Source organism: Oryctolagus cuniculus, chromosome 12 (genome assembly GCF_964237555.1).
Source record: "Oryctolagus cuniculus chromosome 12, mOryCun1.1, whole genome shotgun sequence".
In the NCBI taxonomy this organism is placed as follows: domain Eukaryota; kingdom Metazoa; phylum Chordata; class Mammalia; order Lagomorpha; family Leporidae; genus Oryctolagus; species Oryctolagus cuniculus.
This window is the reverse complement of record NC_091443.1, coordinates 113,370,486-113,395,532: the sequence shown is the minus strand read 5'-3', so window position 1 is coordinate 113,395,532 and position 25,047 is coordinate 113,370,486. Positions and strand designations below refer to the sequence as shown.

General features: G+C 38.9%; 1 pseudogene; it reads right to left on the bottom strand.

Annotated features, from left to right (window-relative positions):
• Positions 1-433: 433 nt before the first annotated feature.
• The window catches only part of LOC138844769 (zinc finger protein 717-like), a 46,819-nt pseudogene continuing 22,205 nt past the window's right edge, over positions 434-25,047 (bottom strand).

The following is a 25,047-nucleotide window of genomic DNA, read 5'->3' as shown; positions in this document are numbered from 1 at the left end:
AGGTCCTTGTAGTAATTTCTGATGATTCTTTTTATTTCTGTGGTGTCTGTTGTTACGTTTCCTTTTTCATCTCTGATTTTGATGATTTGGGTCTTTTCTTTTTTTAGTTAGTTGGGCCAATGCGGTGTCAATTTTGTTTATTTTTTCAAAAAACCAGCTTCTCACTTGGCTGATTTTTTGTAGTGTTTTTTTGGATTCAATCCTGTTAATTTCTTCTCTGGTTTTAATTATTTCTCTTCTCCTACTAGATTTGGGTCTGGTTTGCTGCAGTTTTTCTAGGTCCTTGAGATGCGCTGAAAGCTCATTTATTTGGTACCTTTCCAATTTCTTGATATAGGCACCTATTGCTATAAATTTGCCTCTCAATACTGCTTTTGCTGTATCCCATAAGTTTTGATATGTTGTGTTGTTGTCTTCATTTACTTCCAGAAAGTTTTTGATTTCTCTTTTGATTTCTTGAATGACCCAGTGTTCATTCAGGAGCATGTTGTTCAGTCTCCATGTGTTTGCATACTTTCTGGGGTTTCCTGAGTTGCTAATTTCCAGCTTCATTCCGCTGTGGTCTGAGAAGCTGCATGGTACGATTCTAATTCTTTTAAATTTGCTGAGACTTGCTTTATGGCCTAGTATGTGATCAATCCTAGAGAAGGTTCCATGCGCTGCTGAGAAGAATGTGAAGTCTGTAGATGTAGGGTTGAATGTTCTGTAGATATCTGTTAGATCCATTTGGGCAATAGTGTCAATTAAATCTGCTGTTTCCTTGTTGATCTTCTGTCCTATTGATCTTTCTATTTCTGAGAGTGGAGTATTGAAGTCCCCCAGTACTATTGTATTGGAATCTAAATCTCCCTTTAAGTCCCTTAACATATCTTTTAAATAGACCTGTGCCCTGTAATTAGGTGCATATACATTTATAATAGTTACATCTTCCTGTTGAATTGAACCCTTAATCATTATATAGTGTCCCTCTTTGTCTCTCTTAACAGTTTTTGTATTAAAGTTTATTTTGTCTGATATTAGTATGGCTACACCTGCTTTTTTTTGGTTTCTGTTGGCATGGAATATCTTTTTCCAACCTTTCACTTTCAGTCTGCATGCCTCTTTGTTAGAGAGATGTGTTTCTTGTAGGCAACAAATAGTTGGGTTGTGTTCTGTGAGCCAGTCAGCCAAACGGTGTCTTTTAACTGAAGAATTCAGACCATTAATGTTCAATGTGACTATTGATAGGTAGTGACTTTGCCCTGCCATTTTCCCAGAGATATTTTCTAGTATATGCTTTGAGCTTCCCATGCTCTTTTACTGGTAGGTGTTCTTCCTTTCCCTTCTTTCATATTGATGGGCATGTTTCTGTGTTTCTGAGTGTAGCACATCTTTAAGTATCTTTTGCAGGGCCGGACGAGTGGCCACAAAGTCTTTCAATTTCTGTTTGCTATGAAAGGTCTTTATTTCACCTTCATTCACAAATGAGAGCTTGGCAGGATATAATATTCTGGGCTGGCAATTTTTCTCTCTTAGCACCTGTGCTATGTCTCGCCATTCCCTCCTAGCCTGTAGTGTTTCTGATGAGAAGTCAGCTGTGAGTCTGATTGGAGATCCTCTGAGAGTAATCTGACGTTTCTCTCTTGCACATTTTAGGATGTTTTCTTTATGTTTCACTGTGGTAAGTTTAATTACCACGTGTCGTGGTGAGGATCTCTTTTGGTCATGTTTATTGGGGGTTCTATGAGCTTTCTGTACTAGGATGTCTCTGTCCTTCTCCAAACCTGGAAAGTTCTCTGCTAGTATCTCACTAAAAAGGCCTTCTAATCCTTTCTCTCTCTCCATGCCTTCAGGAACTCCTAGAACTCAAATGTTGTTTTTTTTAATAGTATCCTGTAGATTCCCAAAAATATTTTTTAGATTTCTAATTTCCTCTTCTTTTCTTTGGTTTGACTGTATGTTTTCCTGTGCTCTATCTTCTAAGTCCGATATTCTCTCTTCTGCTTCACCCATTCTGTTTTTAAGGCTTTCTAATGTGTTTGTCATTTGATCTATTGAGTTCTTCATTTCATTTTGATTTCTCTTCACTATCACACTTTCCTGTTCTACTAGTTTCTGAGTTTCATTTTGATTCTTCCTTAAAATTTCATTTTCACGAGAGAGATTTTCAATCCTGTCCAATAAGGATTTCTGTAGTTCAAGGATTTGCTTTTGAAAACTTCTAATTGTTCTTATCATAAATTTTTTGAAATCCGTATCTTGCATTTCTTCTATCTCATCATCTTCATAATCTTGGTTTGGGGTGTTTTGTTTATTTGGAGGCATCATAGTGTCATCATTGATCTTGTTCCCTCGATTTCTGTGTTTGTTGCTTGGCATAGTTAATTCTTCTTTTGTCACTGTGCATTTTTTTTTAATTTTTTTTTATTTTATTTTATACTATGTCCGTGTTAAGTGGACTGCCTGCTGTTGGAGGAGCCTTGGAGGCTTGAGATGGGTGCGGCCTGAGAGCTCTGCTTGGTTCTTCCTGGTTAACGGTGTGCAAAGGTGACACCCTCAGGTTATGCGTGGTAAATCTCTCTCTTTTTATTTATTTATTTATTTTATTTATTCAGGGGGTAAGTAACACCGCACGGCACGGCTTCTCCCCAGAGTCTGTTTAGGCTCCTCTGGGCTCCCACTGGGTTGCCTAGGCTACTGAATTGTAGTGACTCAGTTCCTTAGCTCTCCGCTGTTGAGCTGTTGATATGTAAATCCAGAGAGGGGGCCTGCTCTTTGTCTCTTTCGAATTCTTCAAGCCTTGAGAGAGAAACCCCCAAGCTCTTTTTTTTTTCTTCTTTCCGGTAGTGAGTCTGCTGCACTTTCCAGCCCCCCTCTAGATTCTGACCCCCTTTTCCCCGCCAATGTCTCGGGTTATTGAGCTCACCTCCCCTTCCAGCGCCGATGTGTGGACTCCGAGCCCTGGACGTCGGAACTCTCCCCGCAGTTGTCTGTGTTTTTTCATGAACTCCCCTTCCTGCACTGGCGCACAGACCCTGCGGCTTCCACGGCAACCACAGCACGGCTTCCGCGCGGTGGGCGACCTTGTTCTCCCAGTAGGTCCTCCGATTCACAGCCACTCGATCCAGAAGAGTTTACTCTGCAATATTTTCCTGGTTCTTTTTTCTGAGGCTACCGTAACTCCCCTTTTATTAAACTAAATTTTCCCTGACTATCGGTGCGCCACCTTACTATTCCGCCATCTTGGCTCCGCCCCCTCAGGAATTATCCAAGATTAGGTTTCAATGCAAATTTAAAGGAATGGTTGTCGTAAGCCTAGGAACACCAAAGAGGCATTGTGCCTTCAAATATGAAGACGTGCATACATATGGACTACTTGAAAAATGCAGTGTGCATGAAACTGGCATAATGAATTTGCAGTGTGCATCAGAACACACTTGCAACAATTTTTTTCCAGAAAAAGATTAACTGAATTCTCTTTCACTACACAGTGGTTAATAAATAATACATTTCCATTATTCAAACACTGGTTAAATAAATCATACTTGAAATTTCTGTTGTACCTTAAGTTATAATAGCAATAGGGTTAGTGTCTCAATTTGAACACAGCTACATTCATTATACTTTGAATATTCATTAATTGGTTGATGAATACAAATCTTAATATGTAGCAAGAACAAAATCAAAGAAAACAGGAAACGAATGTTGCTGGATAACAGTGTTTCGCCAGAAGTTACCTAAAAAGATGAAATTACCTCGCAGTGTCATACCAGCTGACATCATCAGAGTACACCATGGGGTCTTCATGCCAAAGAAAGGCAAAGCTTGACTTAACACTGTATGCATTTACCACTGGGCTTTCCAGTATGAAAACTTCACACACTGTATGGGTGAATTACAAACTGCAGAGGGGGCGATCCCGGGAGGAGCCCATGAATGCATGAGTGCCCACACTCTGGTCTTGCGGGGAATATGAAACAGCCCGTGCCGTTCAGAGGGCCTGATGTGACAGCCCCTACCCCAGCTACCAGCTCATCCCCTGAACGGCCACGGTTCCGGTCAGGAGTGGATCACACCAGCAGTCCCTGGGAGAGGACCCCGCCCTTCAACCCCCTCTTGCCAGGAAGCCTCAACAGCACATGTGCAAGCCTCGAGCTTCCCAAAAACTATGTTTCTGAGGCTCGGTTTCACCCACAGGCGTGTTCCTGAGGCCGGCCACTGCCTCTAGCTAGGACTTGTGGCCTGTTTGGCGCACCGGGCGGGCTCCTAGAGAGCCAGCTGATTGGGGCATCTGGGGTCCTGCTGGCTCCATGTGCGAATGGCAGACGTTAGCCGAGTGGGGCCAGGCCTGGCCACCCTGACCAAGGGCCGATCCTCACCCTGCAGCCAGCAATCTGCCCTGCAGTCGGTTGGGGGCCTCAGGTCAGTGCTGTCCCAAGCTCTGCGTGTATTGGTGTGCAGTGCCGTGTGCATTCTTCCTGTCCCTAGCCCTAACTGAACCTTGCCCCTGCTCTAGAGCTTGCGGTCTTCTCAGGCTTTTTGCTGAAGATCGGGGGCTGTGCCCCAGGCTGGAATGTTCAGGCTTTCATCTTGGACCTGCCTCGCCCCAGCCCAGTGGCTTCATGGGCTTCTCAGTCTGCCTGGAGCACCAGCCAGTCTCTTTCTCAGGGAGCTAGCCAAAGATTGAGTCCCAGTCCCGCAATATGTCTGATCTGTCGGAAAGGCTGATCATCCAGCAGATTGCTAGAACAAAACAGGCGCCTTGCCTGGGATCCAAAGAGGAGTTTAGATTTTCTATGTCTTTATGGTTCAGTTTAGGTAGGTTGTATGTTTCCAGAATCTGTCCATTTCTGAGAGATTTCCCAGTTTGTTGCCATACAACTCTTTGTCGTAATTTCAGATGACTCTTTTTATTTCTGTGGTGTCTATTGCTACATTGCCCTTTTCAACTCTGATTTTATTGATTTAGGTTTTCTCTCTCCCTTTTTTGGTTAGTTGGGCCAATGGTGTTTCAACTTTGTTTTTTTTTTTTTTTTTTTCAAAAAACCAGCTGTTCATTTTGCTGAGCTTTTGTAATGATTTTTTGGATTCATTTCTGTTTATTTCTTCTCTAATTTTAATTATTTCTCTTCTCCAACTAGTTTTGGGTTTGGTTTACTGTAGATTTTCTAGATCCTTGAGATGCATTGCTAGCTCATTTATTAGTTGCCTTTCCAAATTCTTGATGTAGGCACCTATTGCTATAAACTTTCCTCTTAACACTACTTTTCTGTATCCCATACGTTTTGATATGTTGTGTTATCTTCATTTGCTTCCGGAAAGTTTTTGATCTCTCTTGATTTCTTCTATGACCCACTGTTCATTCAGGAGCATGCTGTTTAGTCTCCATGTGTTTGCATATGCTCTACGGATTCCTGAGTTGCTAATTTCCAGCTTTGTTCCATTGTGTTCTAAGAATATGCATGGCATATTTTTGATTCTTTTGAAGTTATTGAGACTTGCTTTATGGCTTAGTATGTGGTCAATCCGAGAGTAGGTTCCAAGCACTGCTGAGAAGAATGTAAATTCTTTAAGTATAGGATTGAGAGTTCTGTAGATATCTGTTAGATCCATTTGGGCTATAATGTCAATTAAATCTGCTGTTTCCTGGTTGATTTTCTGTCTGGTTTATTTGTCCATTGATGAAAGTGGAGTATTGATACAATACAATACACTACAATACTCTTGTTTTGGATTCTAAGTCTCCCTTTAAGTCACTTAACATATATTTTAAATAGCCCAGTGACCTATAATTAGGTGAATTTATGTTTATAATAGTTACAACTTCCTGTTGAACTGATCCCTTAATCATTATATAGTGCCCCTCTTTGTTTCTCTTAACCATTTTAGTGTTATTGTTTATTTTGTTTCATATTAAGATGGCTATGCCAGCTCTTTGATGGTTTTTGTTGGCATGGAATATCTTTTCCAACCTTTCACTTTCAGTCTGCATGAAGCTTTGTTGGAAGGATGTGTTTCTTGTGAGCAGCAAATAGATGGGTTCTGTTTTTTAATCCATTCAGCCAGTATGTGTCTTTTAACAGGAGAATTCAGGCCATTAACATTCAATGTGACTATTGATAAGTAGTAACTTTGTCCTGCCATTTTACCAAAGATAGTTTCTAATATATACTTGGAACTTCCTGTGTTCTTCTACTGAGAGATTGTCTTCCTTCACCTTCTTTCATATTGATGACTGTGTTTCTGTGTGTAACACAACTTTAAGCTACTTATGCAGGGCTGGATGAGTGCTGACAAATTCTTTCAATTTCTGTTTGCTATGAAAGGTCTTTATTTCACCTTTGATCCACAAATGAGAGCTTTCTGGATATAATATTCTAGGCTGGCAGTTTTTCTCTCTTAGTACCTGGGCCATATCTCGCCATTCCCTCCTAGCCTGTAGGGTTTCTGATGAGAAGTCTGCTGTGAGTCTAATTGGAGATCCTCTGAGAGTAACCTGGCATTTCTCTCTTGAACATTTTAGATTCTTTATGTTTCACTGTGGTGACTTTTATTACAAAGTGTCATGGCAAGGACCTTTCTGGTCATGTTTATTGCTAGTTCTGTGTGCTTCCTGTACTTGGATGTCTCTTTCTTTCTCCAATCCCAGGAAGTTTTCTGCTAGTATCTCACTAAAAAGGCCTTCTAATCCTTTCTCTCTCTCTTCAGGAACTCCTAGAACCCGAATGTTGGGTTTTAATAGTATCCTGTAGATTCCTAATAATGTTTTAGATTTCTAATTTCCTCTTCTTTTCTTTGGTTTGACTGCATGCTTTCCTGTGCTCTGTCTTCCAAGTCTGATATTCTCTCTTCTGCCTCAGTGATACTGTTTTTAAGGCTCTCAACTGAATTTTTTATTTGTTCTATTGATTTCTACATTTCATTTAGATTTCTCTTCAATATCTGAAATTTTTGTTTTATTGAATACTCATTTCGTTTTTATTCCTCCTTAAGATTTCATTTTCATGAGATTTCTTTTCATGTGCTGCATGGATTTCAGTAGTTTGTGTGTTTGTTTTCATTACTTCTAAATATTCTTATCATCAGTTTGCTGAGTTCCATTTCTTGTATTTATTCTGTCTCTTCATCTTCAAAATTCTGTATTGAAGTGTCATGTTGTTTTGGGAGTGTCATGTTGTCTTCCTTATTCTTGTTTCCTCGGTTGTTGCATTTGTTGTTCAGCATATGTGGAGATACTCATTGTATGGTTTATTTATGTTAATCTCTGTGAAATGGTATCCTTTTGACCAAAAGGTTAACTCAGTGGCTATAACTCAGGCTTAAAGTTAGGCATTTAGTAACTTTCCCAAACTCTCTTATGAGTTCAAGTATTGTCTATTACTAGAGTTATTTGGTTCTCATATATATAGGATCATGCCACCTGCAAACAAGGAAAACTTGACTTCCTCTTTTCCAACTTGTATCCCTATAATTTCTTTTTCTTGCCTAATGGCTCTGGTTAAAGCTCCAAGATTAGCAATGATGAATGTGGGCATCCTGACAGGTCCCAAATCTTAGTGGAAATGCTTGCAACTTTTCCCATTTAATATGATGCTGTCTAGGATTATCAACTATTGCCTTGAATGGGTTGAAGAATGTTCCTTCTATGCACAATTTGCTTGTATACACAATGCCATGGCTGAGATAGAACTTGTAAGATCAATCCCATTGACAATAACTACAAAAATTTAAATGCATTGAAATAAAGTTACCCAATTATGTATAAGATTTCTAAAATGAAAATTAGAAAGGATTTTTAAAAATAGAAGAGAAAAAATTAGAAAAATAAAACTCTTCCATGTCTATGGATTGGAAGAATTAATAAAAATTAAAAAAAATAAAAAAAAGGTCCATACTACCCAATACAGTTTAGAGATTTAATGTGATCCCTATCAAAATACCAAGGACATTCTCTAAAGATGTAGAAAAAGTGTTTATATTCATATGAAGCACAAGAGACTCCAAGTAGCTAAAGCAATTTTAAACAACAAAATTAAATCTGAAGGGTAATAATTTCAGATTTCAAGATGTGCTATGTGGCAGTTATAATTAAAATTTCCTGGTGATAGCAACAAAACAGACATGTAGACCAATTGAATAGAATAGAAACTTGAGAAATTAATTTATGCAGCTAACTCAACTAATCTTTGACTACTGAGCTAAAACCAGTCTCTGGAGACTGAACAATCTCCTCTGTGGTGGAATGAGAAGGCCATGCCAAGATGGCCACTGGCAAGTGAGCATCAGTTACTTGGGAACGGCTTTGAGTCCCACCTGGCAATGGAGCCTGCCTGGCAACAGGCTGTGATTGGTTGGGGCATAGACCACCCCTTGACTGGATTGGCTGGTCTTGGCTATATAAGCTGTTGTACTAACTGAAATAAATGAGTCTGCAGGCTGCTTGCCTCAAGTCCACATTTACCCAACTCCCAGGATCTGTGTGGTGACTCTGCGCCTCTTGCCCCCACCATGCTCCTCCTCTCAGAAATGAATCCCCTGCAACATTGTTGAGAAATCAACTGCAACACTCCTCAACAAATGGTGTTGAGAAAAGTGGATCCACACATACAAAAGAATGAAACAAGATGACTACATTACACCTTATATAAAAATCAACTCACAATGGATACAGGATCTAAATCTATGACATAACACCAATGAAATATGAGAGGGAAACATTTGGGAAACTCTGCAAGACAAAGGTATAGGCAGAGTTCTTGGAACAGAGCCCAGCAGCACAGGCAGTAAAGGCAAAAAATAGACAAATGAGATATATCAAGCCAAAAGCTTCTGCACTGTGAAGGAATCACTTTACAAAGTGAAAAGGCAACTGACAGAATGGGAGAAAATATTTTCAGGGTACACAACTGCTAAATGACTAGCAACCAAGTCCTATAATGGGCTCAAGAAACTCAATGAGAACAGAACAATCCAGTTAAGAAATGGGCTAAAGATGTAAACAGGCATTTTTCTAAGCATGATATAAAAAATTGCCAGTAGTCAAATGAAAAAATGCTCAGGATCACTAGCCACCTGGAAATTCAATAAGAATGACAATGGGGTTTCAGCTCACCCCAGTTAGAAGAACTGTCATCCAAAATAAAGAAAAATAATAAATTCTGATGATGTTGTGGATAAGAAGGTACCATAATATACCAATGTTTGGAATGAAAACTAGTACAAACATTATGGAAGACAATATGGATATTCCTCAGAAATATGAAAACAGATCTACCATTTGTCCTAGCAATCTCACTCCTTGGAATTCATTCAAAGAAAAAGAAATCCTCATGTGAACAAGTTGTATCCCTGTGTTTATTACAGCTCAATACATGATAGCCAAGATATGAAATCAACCTAGATGTTCATCAATTGATGAGTGGATAAAAATGTGGCATGTACAGACAGTTCAATACTACTCAACCATAAAAAAGGAGTGGAATCTTGTGTTTTGCAACAAAATGGATGCAGCTGGAAAACATTATGCTTAGTGAAATCATCCAGTCCCCAAATGACAGACGTTTTTCTGATTTGTGCTAGTTAATACAGAATACAAAAAATTGTATAAGAATGAAATGGGTATCTTGTGATTAGATTGATATTTTAGTGTTAGGCCTGTGACTACAGAGTGGATTTAAAAAAGTTTTTGCAAAATCTAAAGAAAAAGAAGGAAGGGAATTCAGGGAGAATGTGGAAGGGGAAGAAACTATGATATCTTCTGATAACTGTACCTATGAATTATATGAAATCTGTTCGCTTTATATTAATAAAAATTGAAAAAGTGTTAGGTATCTATTTTTGCAAAAGAAAGAAACACAACAAAAATATTCCATGGAATTTGAGGTATAAACCTGCAGAATTAATTGTGGTGGAATGAGAAGGCCATGCCAAGGTGGCCACTGGCAACAGAAACTGCCTGGCAACAGGCTGTGATTGGATGGTTTTGGGAACCACATGAAACAGAGCCTGCCTGGCAACAGGCTATGATTGTATGGTTTCAGAAACTGCCTGGCAACAGGGTGTGATTGGTAGGGCATAGACCACCCCTTGACCAGCTTGGCTGCCTTGGCTATATAAGCTGCTGTAGAAACTGAAATAAACAGGCTGCTTGCCTCTGGCCTTCTTTCACCCAGCTCCTGGAGTCTGTGTTGTGACTCTGCACCTCTTGCCCCGCCACACTCCTCCTCTCAGAACGAATCCACCTCCACCAATTAATAGCAATTTTTAATTATAGTTTTTCTGGAGATTTCTCATTTAGAAATTTTAGCATCTTTCTACACACTAGATTTTTCTATAATTACTTACAATTAGAATAAATTGTCATGAATTGCAGATGTTACTTTAGAAGTTGTGCAATTAATTTGCAATTAATTGCAAGCTATAGCTGTCATCTGAATAGCATCTCATCTGTGTAACATCTAGTGCTCACTGCTTTATGATTAAAAAATCATAGAATAAACAAAATTTATGGTACTTCTGATGAAACATTCTAATAGGAAAAGGCTAACAAAGTTTGAAAAGATAATGAAAATGGGACTGACTTGAATAGAATCCTATTTGTTGTAAACAGTAGCTAGTAACTATTGTTTATTGTGGAATAAAAAATACTGATTTCTAGCTTGATTATCTTGCCTTAATTCACATTAAATTTAAACATCTTTTTAATTCACTTACATTAACTGTTAAATTTACTTTATTCCACTGATTCAAAGTCTAATCTCATCCAAAAACCACTTTACAGACACACCAAGAAATAATGTTTAATCTGAATACTCTATGATCCATGATGTTCACATATATGATTAATCATCACAGCAGGTTTCTAAAACCTGTCAAATGATAGAATTATTAAGTCTTAACTATCCACATCAGCAATGTAACTAGATACTGCCAAGATGTTTGTCAGGATTTTTCAATTTTAACCACCATACATACAACTTAGTCATATTCCAATCTTTCTAATTTCATGAATCAAATGTGCCAAATTATTTTAATGTGTATTTCCTTAACTATTAGAAATGCCAGGCACTTCCTTTGTTAGTCACTTGGATTTTCCCTTTTTGAAATTGCCTAAAACTTGGTGGGAGGATCCCTGGAAGAACCACCGACAATTTTTTTTTCCAAATATAGCCAATTATTCCAATATATTTTGTTTAAAAGTTGTTTTTAACTTATCTAAAATGTCATATTATCTTTATTTTTAAAAAAGTTTATTTATTTATCTGAGAGGTAGAGTTACAGACAGAGAGAGAGGGAAAGACAGAGAGAAAGTTCTTCCATCCACAGTTTCATTCTCCAATTGGCTGCAATGGCTGGAGCTGGACATCTGAATCCAGGAGCCAGGAGTTTCTTTCAGATCTCCCACATGAGTTCAGGCTCCCAGACACTTGGGCCACCTTCCACTGCTTCCTCAGGCAATAGCAGAGAACTACATTGGAAGTGGAGCAGCCGGAACATGTATTGGCACCAATATGGGATGCTGGCACTGCAGGTGGAGAATTATCCCACTATGCCATGGTATCAGCCCCAACATTATCCATCTATTTATACTTGTTTCTCTCAGGTAAATGAGATTTTTTTCTCTATGGCGTTTAATTCTGTTTTAGAAGTAAATCCAAATAATTAAAGGTATGCATTATTCCATGTTTCATTACTTTAACTACAATATCTGAGAGGAGTTTCTTTGGGAAAGAAAAGGTTTGTTTCAGCTCACAGTTTGAGGTAACAGGATCCAGTGTCCTCATCCTTCATCTTGGATGGATGTTGCTCATTGGTGTGGAGACATGATCATATGGTGCTCCAGGAAGGGGAGAAACAATAGCTAGGCAGAACCTGAACTCAGGTAATCAAACCTCTCTTGAAAACCATCTTCTAATGGTGCTCTCCCAACGACCTAAAAAATTACCACTGGCCCTACCATCTATCCACTACAATTTGATAATCTCTATCTTTAATCTTTCACTTTTAACATGAAAGTACCACGGTGTAAACAGCTCCATGAGTCATGGGGAAACAACTCCTACTGTACCCTTGACAGGTTATTCAGCAAGTGATTTGATTTTTCTTGTCCTTTCCTGCTCTGGCAAGTTACTATTGCAACTCCTGTAGTTCTAGATGATGTCATACATTGGTAGGATGATTATGAATCAGTACTAAGTTTCTCTTTTAAGAGTTCTGAGTATTCTGCAGGTTATGGATTTTAGGTTTTAAAATTTTGAAGTATTATTAGGACACTTAAGCATTTTCATTAAAGTACAATTTATTGGGATATAATGGGTACTATATCCCATAATAGACTCTTTCTGAGAAAACTGATAATCTTATAATATTGGGAATCCCTGTCCAATTATTTGTCCATTCTGATCTTAGTAGTCTTATATCTTTCTGATATATTCTGATTTATTTATTTATTTGAAAGTCAGAGTTACACAGAGAGAGAAGGAGAGGCAGAGAGAGAGAGAGAGAGAGAGAGGGAGAGAGAGAAAGAGAGAGGTCTTCCATCCACAATTGGGTTCACTCCCCAATTGGATGCAAGAGATAAGCTGTGTCCATCTGAAACCAGGAGCCAGGAGATTCCTCCAGGTCTCCCACATCAGTGCAGGGGCCCAAGGACTTGGGCTGTCTTCTGCTGCTTTCCCAGGCCATAGCAGAGAACTGAAGTGGAAGTGGAGCAGCCAAGACTCAAACTGCTACCCATATGAGATGCCAGCACTGCAGATGGTGGCTTTACCAGCTACACCACAGCACCAACCCCCAAAGCAATCTCCTGAAGGAAGAAAGGTGGAGGCTTCACACTTTCTGATTACAAAAGTATAGTAATAAAAAAGTATGGTACTTACCATAGACACTGGAGCTGTGGAACACAATAAAACCCAAGAAATAAACTCTTGCAATGATAGCCAACTGATTTTGGACATGGGCACCAGGAATACACAATGGATAAAGGATAATTTTTTCCATATATTGTGTTGGCAATAGTGTGCATTTATTTGCAAAAGAAAGAAAACATACTTTACATTTCATCACACAAAAATAAACTTAAAATGGATTAAAGTGTTAATCAAGAGCCCCAAAACCATGAAACTCCTAGAAGAAAATATCAGAGAAATATTCTTTGACATTGTTCTTGGAAATGGAATTCAGATAGGAAAACAAAAGCACAGGCAGCAAAGCAAAATGAAGCAAATGGCATTAAATCAAACTAAAAAGCTCCTGCATGGAAAAGGAATCAATCAAAAAAATGAAAGGATAACTTACAGAATGGGAGAAGATATTTGTGTATAGAGATGATCATATAAAACATACAAGGGACTCCTGGCAATTGGAGATCTACTATGCAGCATAGTGCCCAAAACTAAAATACTGTAATAGTTAGCCTTTCATTACTAAAAGAAAATACCTATTTCAAGCTTCTTATAATGCAAGGAGCTTTATTTGGGCTCATGATTTCAGATTTTCACAGTCTATGTTTGGACAGGCCCCATTGCTTCAACCATCTTGTGAGGCTAGAGGATGGCAGAGCATATAGGAACTATCACATAACAACTACAAAGCAATGAAAGAGTGGCTAGGCCAAACTCAGGCTGTTATAACCAACCTTCTCATCAGAACTCCTTTTCAAAGCATGTCTCCAGAGACCTAAACAGTTTCCCCTATGCCTACCTCTTAAACACCATAAAATCCACCTCCTAAATGCCATAATAAAGTCAAGTATTTGTGAAGGTTTTAACACATGGCCCCTTGGGAGACACACAAACTAATACCTAAACCATAGCAAAGAATGTATTAAATAACTAAATTTGCTAAGAGAATTGATATATATATATGTATCATATATATATATTTATTTATTTAAGGTACACAAATTTGATGTATTTCCTATATACAGATTTAAGAACCTAGTGGTACTTCCGACACTAACCTCCCTCCTGCCATGCCCACACAATTTCTTCCTTATTCCTCTACTATTCCAACTTGTAATATTTACAAAGATTCTATTTTCAGTTTACTTTATACTCATAAGATTAACCCTAAACCAAGTAGAGTTCAACAAATAGCATGAAGAAAAAAAAATTGTTCTTCAACAATAGAGACAAGAGATATAAACAATCATCAAATATAAAAGTGCAAATTCCACTCAAAGATCTTATGTGTTCTTAGAAAAGGAAACAACAAAACAATAATAAAAATAGTAAAGAGAGTGGAGTAAATTTTGAAAAACGATGGGTATGATTATGGGTTTGATGCTGGTAACAACGTCACAGGTGCATACTTATCACCAAACACAGTAAGTTGTGCACACCTATTTTTATATCAGTCATACAATAAAGTGTTTTTTAAAGTTTTGTATATATATATATATATATATAAAATATAGTATATTTTTTTTAAAAATCTTTTTTATTTGAAAAACAGAATGAAAGAAAGAGACAGAGTAAGAGAGCTCTTCTATTCATATATATATATATATATATATAGCCAAGAGCTAGTGGGTGGCATAGGCATAAGCACTTGAACAACCTTCTTCTACCTTCCCAGATGCATTAGCAGCAAGCTGGATTAGAAGCACAAGAAGCACACCAGACTGCACCCTAACTGCCTAACTGGCTTTCTGATATGGGATGCCAGTGCCACAAGTGGCAGCTTAACTTGCTGTGCCATGATGCTGTCTCCTATGTATGTAGTTCTGAAATTTCTTTTTTGGAATTAGAATAATGATGCAGCAAAGCCAGCATCCAATTCCTCTGTGAGATTGACTCCTGTCAGTCCACTTCTGATCCAACTCCCTATGCATGCACCTGAGAAGGTAGCAGATGATAGCCCAATTGGTTGGGTCACTGCCACTCCTGAGGGAAAACAGGAAGGAGCTCCCAGCTACTGGCTTCAGCCTGGCCCAGCCTTGATTATTGTGGGCATATGAAGGAGAGTCAGTGGACAAAAAAATCTCTCTATCTCTCCCCCATCATACAAACTTTCAAATAAATAAATAAATTTTGTAAAAAATACTGCCTTAAATAATCTCTATTGCATTTTTTCAACATGTAACAATTTTTTGGGTGTATTGATTGAGAAATTGAATATTGGTAAATTTTCTGATTACTATTATTTATTTCTTTGTTAAGAGGTAGATGGAGTGAGCTCCTATCATTTCATGCACTTCTCAAATGCCTGAAATTAGCACTGCAGCTTCCAGGAGCTCAGTAATCAATCCAGATCTCCCATGTGAGTGGCAGGAATTCAATTACTACCTCACAGGGTGCACATTAGCAGGAAACTGGAATCAGTGTCTAAGCCGGGAGTGAGTTGGGACTAGAATCAAATTATTCATGTTTCTAGTTATAATTAGACACACATTGTTTGCTGCTAGACAGGAAATCTCACAAATGGGAACTGAGATAAGGCAATAGGTTTATTAAATAAGCTAGCATTTGGGGGAGTTCTGTAGTTCTAAAAATGATTAGCTCTTTAGTTCTATCAGTGTTCTTTTTCATTTGTAAGTTAGTAAGAAGCTTTGTAAAAAGGAGAAAGCAGAGTGGGCCACTGCTGTGTTGTAGGGAGCTAAGCCTGTGGTCCCGGCATTCCATATGGATGCCTGTGCATGTCTCAGCTGCTCCTCTTCTGAATCAGCTCTCTGCTATGGCCTGGGAAAGCAGTAGATGTCTCAAGTGATTGGGTCCCTGAAACAACTTTGGAGACCCAGAAGAAACTGTTGGCTCCCAGATTTGGATTGGCTCAGTTCTGGGTATTGTGGCCATTCGGGGACTGAGACAGCAGACGGAAGACCTTTCTGTCTGTTACTCTACATCCAAAAGAAATAATGGATCTTTAAAAAACAACAAGGAGAAAGGGGAGGTAATAGGAGAACAAACAACAGGAACAAAGTAGAGGGCCAGCTATGTATTGGACTCCAAACAGGTGATAAGCAGCTGATTGGGATTATAGCATATACAATTATTCTGCAGTTACAAATCCAATGCTTTGGTCGTGTGGACTCGAGTGAGCCAGATTACTTTATACCTATAGCTGGCTTTAACAGGGACAGTATTTGAAATTTTTAAGTAACAGCATTTGGAATTAAATAAGTGATTTGTTTCCCTTGAAATGAACCCTCTAGTTAGTAACAAGGACAGCATTTACCTTTTTTGATATTCAGATTGTGAAAAGAAAAAGGAAGATGTAGCATGGTTATAATCTATTACTGCTACTCCTTCAATCTATATCTAGGAACAGGAAAATTGGCTAATTTTGGCTGTGTTTTGCTGAGTGGGGGCTATGTGAGAGATTTGGTAATTATGGAATGTGGCAAAGGGAAATGTATCTTTTTTACTTCTCCCCTTTAAGAGAGAGCAAACCAAAGACATCTGTTTAGCTGTAAGTTTAGATTTTGGTTTACAAAGTTTTTATATGCACATACCTATAATGTCGTTATGTCCTCAGCAGGGTTTTGATACTATTATTATGTTACCCATACTTTTAAAATTTCTTGAAAAATAAAATGGATTTTAAATGGTATCCAGGAAAAAAAATTGAAAATCATTATAAATCATTGGAAGAAAGAGCTTGGATGATCCAGTCTGTTGTAGCCAGGTAGCCTGTCTTTAAATCTTGTGAACACTTATTCATATGTGGGATGAAGTGATGAAATGTTATTAAAAGCATAGAGTGAAAATTGACCACTATACAGATAATACTTTGATTTGATAGAATTCAGTTGAAGGGCCGTAGAATATATAACCACCTTGGCTAGAGAAGTTAAACACGTAAGATTCTAAGTGAGTTTTTTTTTTTTAATTTTGTATCAATGTTTTCAGGTTAAATCATTACCTCTAATAGTGATTGAAAATATTTTTATCACCTTACTGGATGTTCTGTATATAGATTTTACCCTCAGGTATGAGAATACAAAACATCAGAAATAGTTACCACCTTTTAATTGTATTGTTTGTGTAGGGTTGGGGCACAGGACAAGAAGATACAGATTCCAATAGGTCACAGAACAACTTGAAGCTGCTTGTGTTTTACCTCTCTACAACACACAGTGGCACTATGACATGAACAAGAGACATCTGTATATTTGCACATGCAGCCACAATACCCCCACCTTCACATAGAGCTATATCTTACCAAGAGCAGCATCCACGGTCTTGTTTAGAGTACCACACAGTTCCATATGTATTTTTAAAGATTTATTTATTTATTTGAAAGTCAGAGTTACACACAGAGAAGGAGAGGCAGAGAGACAGAGAGAGGTCTTCCATCAGTGGGTTCACTCCCCATTTGGCAGTAATGGCCAGAGCTGAGCTGATCCAAAGCCAGGAACCAGGAACTTCTTCTGTGTTTCCCATGCAGGTGCAGGAGCCCAAGGACTTGGTGCATCTTCTACTGCTGTCCCAGGCCATAGCAGAGAGCTGGATTGGAAGTGGAGCTTCCAGGACACGGACTGTTGCCCATATGGGATGCTGGCACTGCAGAAGGCAGCTTTACCTGTTCTGCTACAGCGCTGCCCCCCATATATATGTTTATAGACAAAAGTCACCTGGAAACAAGTCATTAAAAAACAGGGTGTTGGACAGCAAGCCAAGCCAGTGGACCTGTTGGTTATCAGGATATTCATTGCAATTTGAGACAAGCAGATAAAGGGGTAAGGGCATAAATTGTGGGGACTTGATACCTTCATCTTCTGATGTTCAGCTTCTCAACATTCTGCCATTTCTGGTATTCTCACTGTACAAGGTATGTGTGCCTCCACTTCTAGAAGTACCTAAGTGTGAGGTGCAGAGTACAAAATGTGGTGTGGAACCTTGCATCCCAAGGACATAACAGCAGTGCATGCTACAGAAAAAAATTATGACATAACATAGACTATTCCCCAGTCAGTTTCTCAAATTAACTTACTCAGTTGAGTAGGCAGGCGCCATCATGTCAAAACATCAAGCCAGAATTGTCTGCCTTTGAATTGGGAGTTTGTAGAAAGCTGACAGGTGACCTGCCTGAAGCTCCAAATAAAAAACACAACAGACTAACAACAGTACAACCAATCAAGTTTATACCAGGAAAAAAAAAATGTGAAAAAATGTAACTCTAGTCATATTAAGTTGGACCTCCAAAGAAAGTAGGAAAAGATGATTTCTTTTAGTTTGATCTCAGAATTAGAAACTGCTTTAACAGAGGAAGCCGAAGCAAGAAACTCTTAGATTTTTTAAAAGCTATTAAGAAGTATAAGAGCTGTTATGAAGTGATCATTTTTATTTACTCACTGAAAGGCTGGAAGGCCTTGAAATCAAGTGTTTTCTGTATAGTTTTAGACATATCAATATTTTAAATTATATTTTATTATTAACAGAACATGTTGTTTTAATAGTTTTAAAAATAATTACATTGTCATGAAAATCAGAAATTCCGATAATTTGGGAGGAATTCGGTAGGAAGGAAAGGTAAATATCTTGGCTTTCCTTAAAACATAGCCCAACAGAGTGTTATAAATGCTAGCAGTCACAGGAAAATCTATAAGCCATGAGACACAACAATTAAGGAGCAAACCAGCAATGTTAACAGTTACATGAATCTATAGTCTGACCACTTTGGGTCTCTATGTGGTTACTTTTTTGTCTTGCTTGATTACATAAGTTTCATTAATATGTTAGTTTTTTCATCAAAATGTGTGATGTTTTCATTCATTCGCTTTGTTGGAAACCTGTGTTAAAAATGTTTATTGGGGGAGTGCTCCAAGATGGTGGATTAGGGAGGGAGCACACTGATAGTCTGAGAAAAGATAGTTTAATAAAAGTGGAGATACTGTAGTCTCAGGGAAGAGTTAGAGGAAAAACAGCAGAGGAAACTTCCAGAACTAGTGGGACATGGTGGACCTACATGGAGGGCACAGATGCCAATGGCTTGGGTCCCCAGTCACCAAGTCTATGCACCAGCACAGAAAGGGAGGTGAGGCAGTAGCTCAAGAGACTGGAGGAAAAGCAGCAGGAAGTGCCTAGAGAGAATGAGGGTTGAAGCCCCATGGGGAAAAGTTCACCAGGCTAACTAGAGGAGAGAAATAAATAAATAAATGGACCCGTATGGACAATATTCTCTCTCTCTACTCACCTTACAAAAGTGGAGAAAACAATACAACAGGCACCATTTTGGACATACGTAACAGCTGCACCAGCTCAGGGCTGAGCCAGCTCTCAGCCAAGCAGAAAAACCTGACTCTGATGGGGAGCAATAACAGGAGGTTAAGACCTAATGAAGTGTGGTGTTTATGAACTGGGAAGCACTTGGCTCCTGGCTTCGGATCAGCACGTAGTGACCATTTGGGGGGTGATCCAATGGAAAAGGAAGACCTTTCTCTCTGTCTCTCTCACTGTCTAACTCTGAAAAAAAAAAAAAAAAAGAACTGTTAAACCAATGTGGTTTTTGCATTGTATATATTATTATATATTCTTAAATAGTGTTAGTATGTATTCTGAAATAGTGTTAAAATCTATTATTTATTTGTTTATTTATTTATTTTTTGACAGCCAGAGTTAGACAGTGAGAGAGAGAAAGGTCTTCCTTCTGTTGGTTCACTCCCCTTATGGCTGCTACAACCAGCAGTGCACCAATCTGAAGCCAAGAGCCAGGTGCTTCCTCCCGGTCTCCCATCTGGGTGCAGGGACCCAAGCACCCGGGGCAACAGGGACAGAATCCGGCGCCCCGACCGGGACTAGAACCCGGTGTGCCGGCACCGCTAGGCAGAGGATTAGCCTAGTGAGCCACGGCGCCGCCCATAATTCCATGTGCTATTTTAAGTTTTATTTGTGATTCTTTGGATGAACAAAAATATATTTTGTGTTCTGTTGAAGTAATCTATTGTGTTCTCTTAATGTCTCTGTTAAGTTCTAATTGTTTAAAAACAGTTGATTTTTTTTTAACTAAGAGCTATGCGTTGTTTAAATATGTGCTTATTTTAAAGCATTTGAGTAATCATTTTGTATCAATGATTCAATTTGGTCTGTGTTAACAAAACCCAAGAGGAAGCTAGGCTGCACAAGCAATATAAAGATAAGTGGCAGGCCAATTAATGGCTGCTTTACACAGTAATTTCCCATCAAAGAGACCCAACAGGCCAGTCCACTACATTGGTTTTTGATGTGGAAAGCCAGGGCTTCAGAAGTCAGCTTATGAAAAGCCCTGGCAGCTATGCCAGCCAAGAGTTGGGTCACTGGAAACTGACCTGCCCTGGAGTCGAAGGGCTCCAGGTCAGAGCCACAGGCCTTAGTCTCTTGAAGCTGAAAAGCCCTCCACTCAGCCCAGCATCCAAAGTAACAACTGCTGTTGGGGGGATGGTCAAGTAAGGTCAACAACATTGCAGGCAGAACTGTATATTAACTAAAAATGTTTTCCTTTTAGAAAGCTGCCTACTTTCTCCTTGAGCCAGCTCTCCTCCCCAGCCAGCTAGGTAATGGAAGTCAACAGGGTACCCCCTTTATGATGTACCACATGTAAAGAGATATAGATAGGTCTGAGCCTCATAATTGATAAGGTCTGAAAGCCTACCTGATTGTTTTCAAGCTCTTTCTGTCAGTTTGTATTAGCCTCTCAATGAAAAAACTTGCTCATGATTTAGACACTTTTCTTAGGGCCTCAAATAATGACTCTGTCCTCAGCTTTAGATCCTGTGAGTTTACACTGCTTGTTAGATTCATTTTCTTCAGACTTAGAAAAATTCTAGGTGGCCATGAACATGAAACATCCAATGGAAGCAGTTTCTGCAAGCTGGCACTGCATTCCTCTGGAAAAGCCACCTCCTGCTGAGAAGACACCTCCTGCTGAAAGCCTGTCTTAACATCCCTTCCCAAAGAAACCCCTTTTCAGCATGAAGAATCCAGAGTGATCATTGCCCAGCTCCCCCTAACAGATGTTAGGGTTTCTATCTTCAGAAGGTAGGAATGTGAGGAGTCATATGGCTGAATATGTAGGGGATCCCAATGGAATTTGTTGGTAAAATATTTGCTTCCTTCCCCAAAACATTATCTTTAGCAAAGAACAAATAAACAAGCTGTGGTGAAATTAGAAGGCCATGCCAAGATGGCTGCTGGCAACAGAAACTGCCTGACAACAGGGTGTGACTGGATGGCTACAGAAACCACATGATAACTGAGCCTGACTGACAACAGGCTGTGATTGGATGGCTTCAAAAACCACATGACAGTGTAGCCGGGCTGGCAACAGGCTGTGATTGGATGGCTTTGGAAACTGCCTTGCAACAGGGTGTGATTGGTTGGGGCAAAGATCATTTACAATAATTGGTACTTAGGGAGAATAAAATAAAATACCCAGTGCTTGTAATCCAACTTCTTAGTAATTAACCTAGAAGGTTTCCAGTGATGATCCAAGTACTCGGTTTCCTGACACCCCCATCAGAATACCATATGCAATTTCTAACTCTTGACTTCAATGTGAGCAAACCATGGATGTTGTGGGTATTTGAGGAGTGAACCAGGCTATAGATGGCCCTTTTTCCCCTCCTCTTTATGTCACTCTCCCTTTCCAATCAGTAAAAAAGCCTTTTTCATAATTTCTGAAGATTAGATACAGAAGGCCTGCTACCTTCTCTATTTTTCCCATCAAAAAAAGTTATTTTTGAGTTTCTCTTTTCTCAAATAAAACCCATTTCCCCAAGAGTAAATTCAAGACAGTATGTGTGTATTTCACTGAATTTTGTAAATGGTGAGAGAAATAATACACACACACATGTGCATGCACACAATGTACACATCCCCCATTTACTACGCATCTTAAAGTTGGAATCAGGAAAGTGTAGCTAATAATAAAATGGCATTAGCAGCCTTCCCAGAGCTTGCAAGGAAAAATGTACATGAACATGTTAAAACCTGAAGCACTGGCATCCAATATTGCCTCTGGACCAAGTCGCAGCCAGCTACCTGATGATGTGCCTGGGAAAGCAGATGTCCCAAATGCTTGGTCCCCTGTACCTGCCTGGGAGACTGGGAAGAAGCTCCTTGCTCCTATTTTCAGATTAGCCTAACCCCAATCATTGCAGCTGTTTCATGAGTGAATCAGCAATTGGAAGCCCTTTATATCTGTCCCTCTCTCTCTCTGCAATTCTACCTTTCAAAATAAATAAAATCTTTAAAAAATGAAAAAAAGAAAACAGATTTGAATGAAGATGTTGTCTTTTCCGTGATTGTTTGATAAATATTTAACATGATGAGATGAGCTATTGTTGCTTAATATAGGCTGGATCCTATCTCAGATGTTGAGGTCCCAGGAACAAAACAGACATGGGTTTCTTGTCTTTATGAAAAGAATGCAGAATTTGGAGGTAATTTGACACATAATATTAGATGAATTAATTCATTAACAAAAAATAAATGAGCCAAAATCAATGCAATGGGAATAAATACCAAATACTCCCTTCAGAGAAAGTCATCTTCCCTCACTTGGGAGAGGAGACACTCCAAAGACACCATGTGGGCATATGGTCTTGACCTAATGAATCAAGGAAGTCCCCCACTAAACACTGGACATACATATGATCTGATACACCACTATCTGTTTGTCTAACACAGGGAAACCTCCTCAAAATGCCATCAACAGCGGAGGTGCTAGGAATTTGCTTTGTTATGGCAGCAGTGCTGTGCGTGTCTTTCCTTTGGCTAGAGTTGGCATACTGTGCTGCTCTTAAGCACTCAGACATGGGAAAGATACCCCCCTCTCAGAATCCTGTGCAGATTATGAAAGATAGTGAATCTGTGAGTGATAAGAGCCTGACATTCCAGATACCTGTCTCATAGAGAACAGTTGATGACTTAGGGAGAGAGAGCTCCAACAGTGAAAAAACAAGGTAGCAAACAAGGTAGAAAACAAGTTGGAACACATCATGCTGAGTGAAATAAGCCAGTCCCAAAGGGACAAATACCATATGTTCTCCCTGATCGGTGACAACTGACTGAACACCAAAAAGGAAACCTCCTGAAGTGAAATGGTCACTATGGGAAACGGTGACTTGATCAGCATAGCCCTGACTGTTAATGAACAACTTAATACATTATCCCTCTTAGTAGTTTTTTTGTCTGTTCTACTTAATATGACTGGTTTAATTCTGTAATTAATACACAGTTATTCTTAAGTGTTGAAAATTAACTGAAATGTGATCCCTGTTAAACATAAGAGTGGGAATAAGAGAGGGAAGAGATGTATAATTTGGGACATGCTCAAGCTGACCTGCTCCAAATGGTAGTGTTAGAAACATACCAGGGGATTCCAATTCAATCCCATCAAAGTGGCATGTACCAATGCCATCTCACTATTCCAAGTGATCAATTTCAGTTCACAATTGATCATAATGAAAGGACTAAGAGTCAAAGGGAGCACATAAACAAGTCTAGTACCTGCTAACACTAACCGATAGAATAAATAAAGGGGAGAGTGATCCAACATGGGAAGTGAGATACTCAGCAGACTCATAGAATGGCGGATGTCCTAAATAGCACTCTGGCCTCAGAATCAGCCCTAAAGGCATTCGGATCTGGCTGAAAAGCCCATGAGAATATTTCAGGCATGGAAAGCCAAGACACTCTGGCAAAAGATCTCTGTGAGTGAGATCCCAGTGTAAAGAACAGGTCTTCAAAGAAGGAGGTACCTTTCTCTGAAGGGAGGAGAGAACCTCCACTTTGACTATGACCTTGTCTAAACAAGATAAGAGTCGGAGAACTCAGAGGGCTTCCATAGCCTTGGAAACTCATGACTGGAGCATAGGGAAATTACTGATGCCATAGACAGGAGTGTCAATTTGTAAAGTCAACAACAGGAGTCACTGTGCACTTACTCCTCATGTAGGATCTCTGTCCTTAATGTGCTGTGCATTGAGATTTAATGCTATAACGAGTACTCAAACAATATATTTCACTTTGTGTTTCTATGGGGGTGCAAACTGTTGAAATCTTTACTTAATGCATACTAAACTGATATTCTGTTAAAAAAAAAAAAAAAGAAATTATCAATTCCCAACTTGACTCTCACTGGGATTAAACATGAAAATAGGTCTGCTCTGATTTCATCATCATTTAAAAAAATCATCTATTATTTTTCACTTTATGTTTCTGTGTGGGAGCAAACTGTTGAAATCCTTACTTAATGTATACTAAGCTGATCTGTATATTAAGATAATCGAAAATGAATCTTGATGTGAATGGAAGGGGAGAGGGAGTGGGAAAGGGGAGGGTTGTGGGTGGGAGGGACAGTATGGGGGGAAGCCATTGTAATCCATAAGTCGTACTTTAGAAATTTATATTCATTAAATAAAAGTTAAAAAAATAAATAAAAAAAAAGAAAACAAATATGTTATTACTTGACATATATGAGGCTGTAGCATAGATCAATTCATACAAAAAAGTAGAGCAGTTATTTGTAGGGCATGTAATGAAAAACATAAAAATAATTCTTTAGAGGGATGCTGGTGATTGTTGCAAAGCCGTATGATGTATTTAATGCCACTTAAATGTTTACTTCACATGGTTTAAGTGCCACATTTAGGCATACATACTTATATAAAACAATAAAAACTTTGACTTTTATAACCACTGTTCTAGATAATAGTCATAAATATGATTAATACATACATCCATTGTCCCATACCCATGTGGAAGTGACTAAAAGAATAGAATTAAAAGTTTGAAAGCATGAAAAGTCATTTTTGTATAGAAGCATAATTTTAGGGGCTGTCACTGTGCTAAAGGCACCAGCTAGGATGCCAGCATCCCAGATGGGTGCTAGTTCATGTCCTAGCTGTTCCATTTCTGATCCAGCTCCTTGTTGATATCTCTGAGAACAAAACCGAGCAAAGTTCATGTGTCTGGGCCCATGAATACACATAGGAGACATGGATGAAGCTCCTGGTTTCTGTTTCTGGCTTGGCTCAGCCCTGGCCATTGCAGTCACTGGGGAGTATATCAGCAGCTGGAAGATTCTCTGTCTCTTTTCCTTTAAATAAAATTAATTTTGAAAAGCATAATTTTATATCAGTAAAAA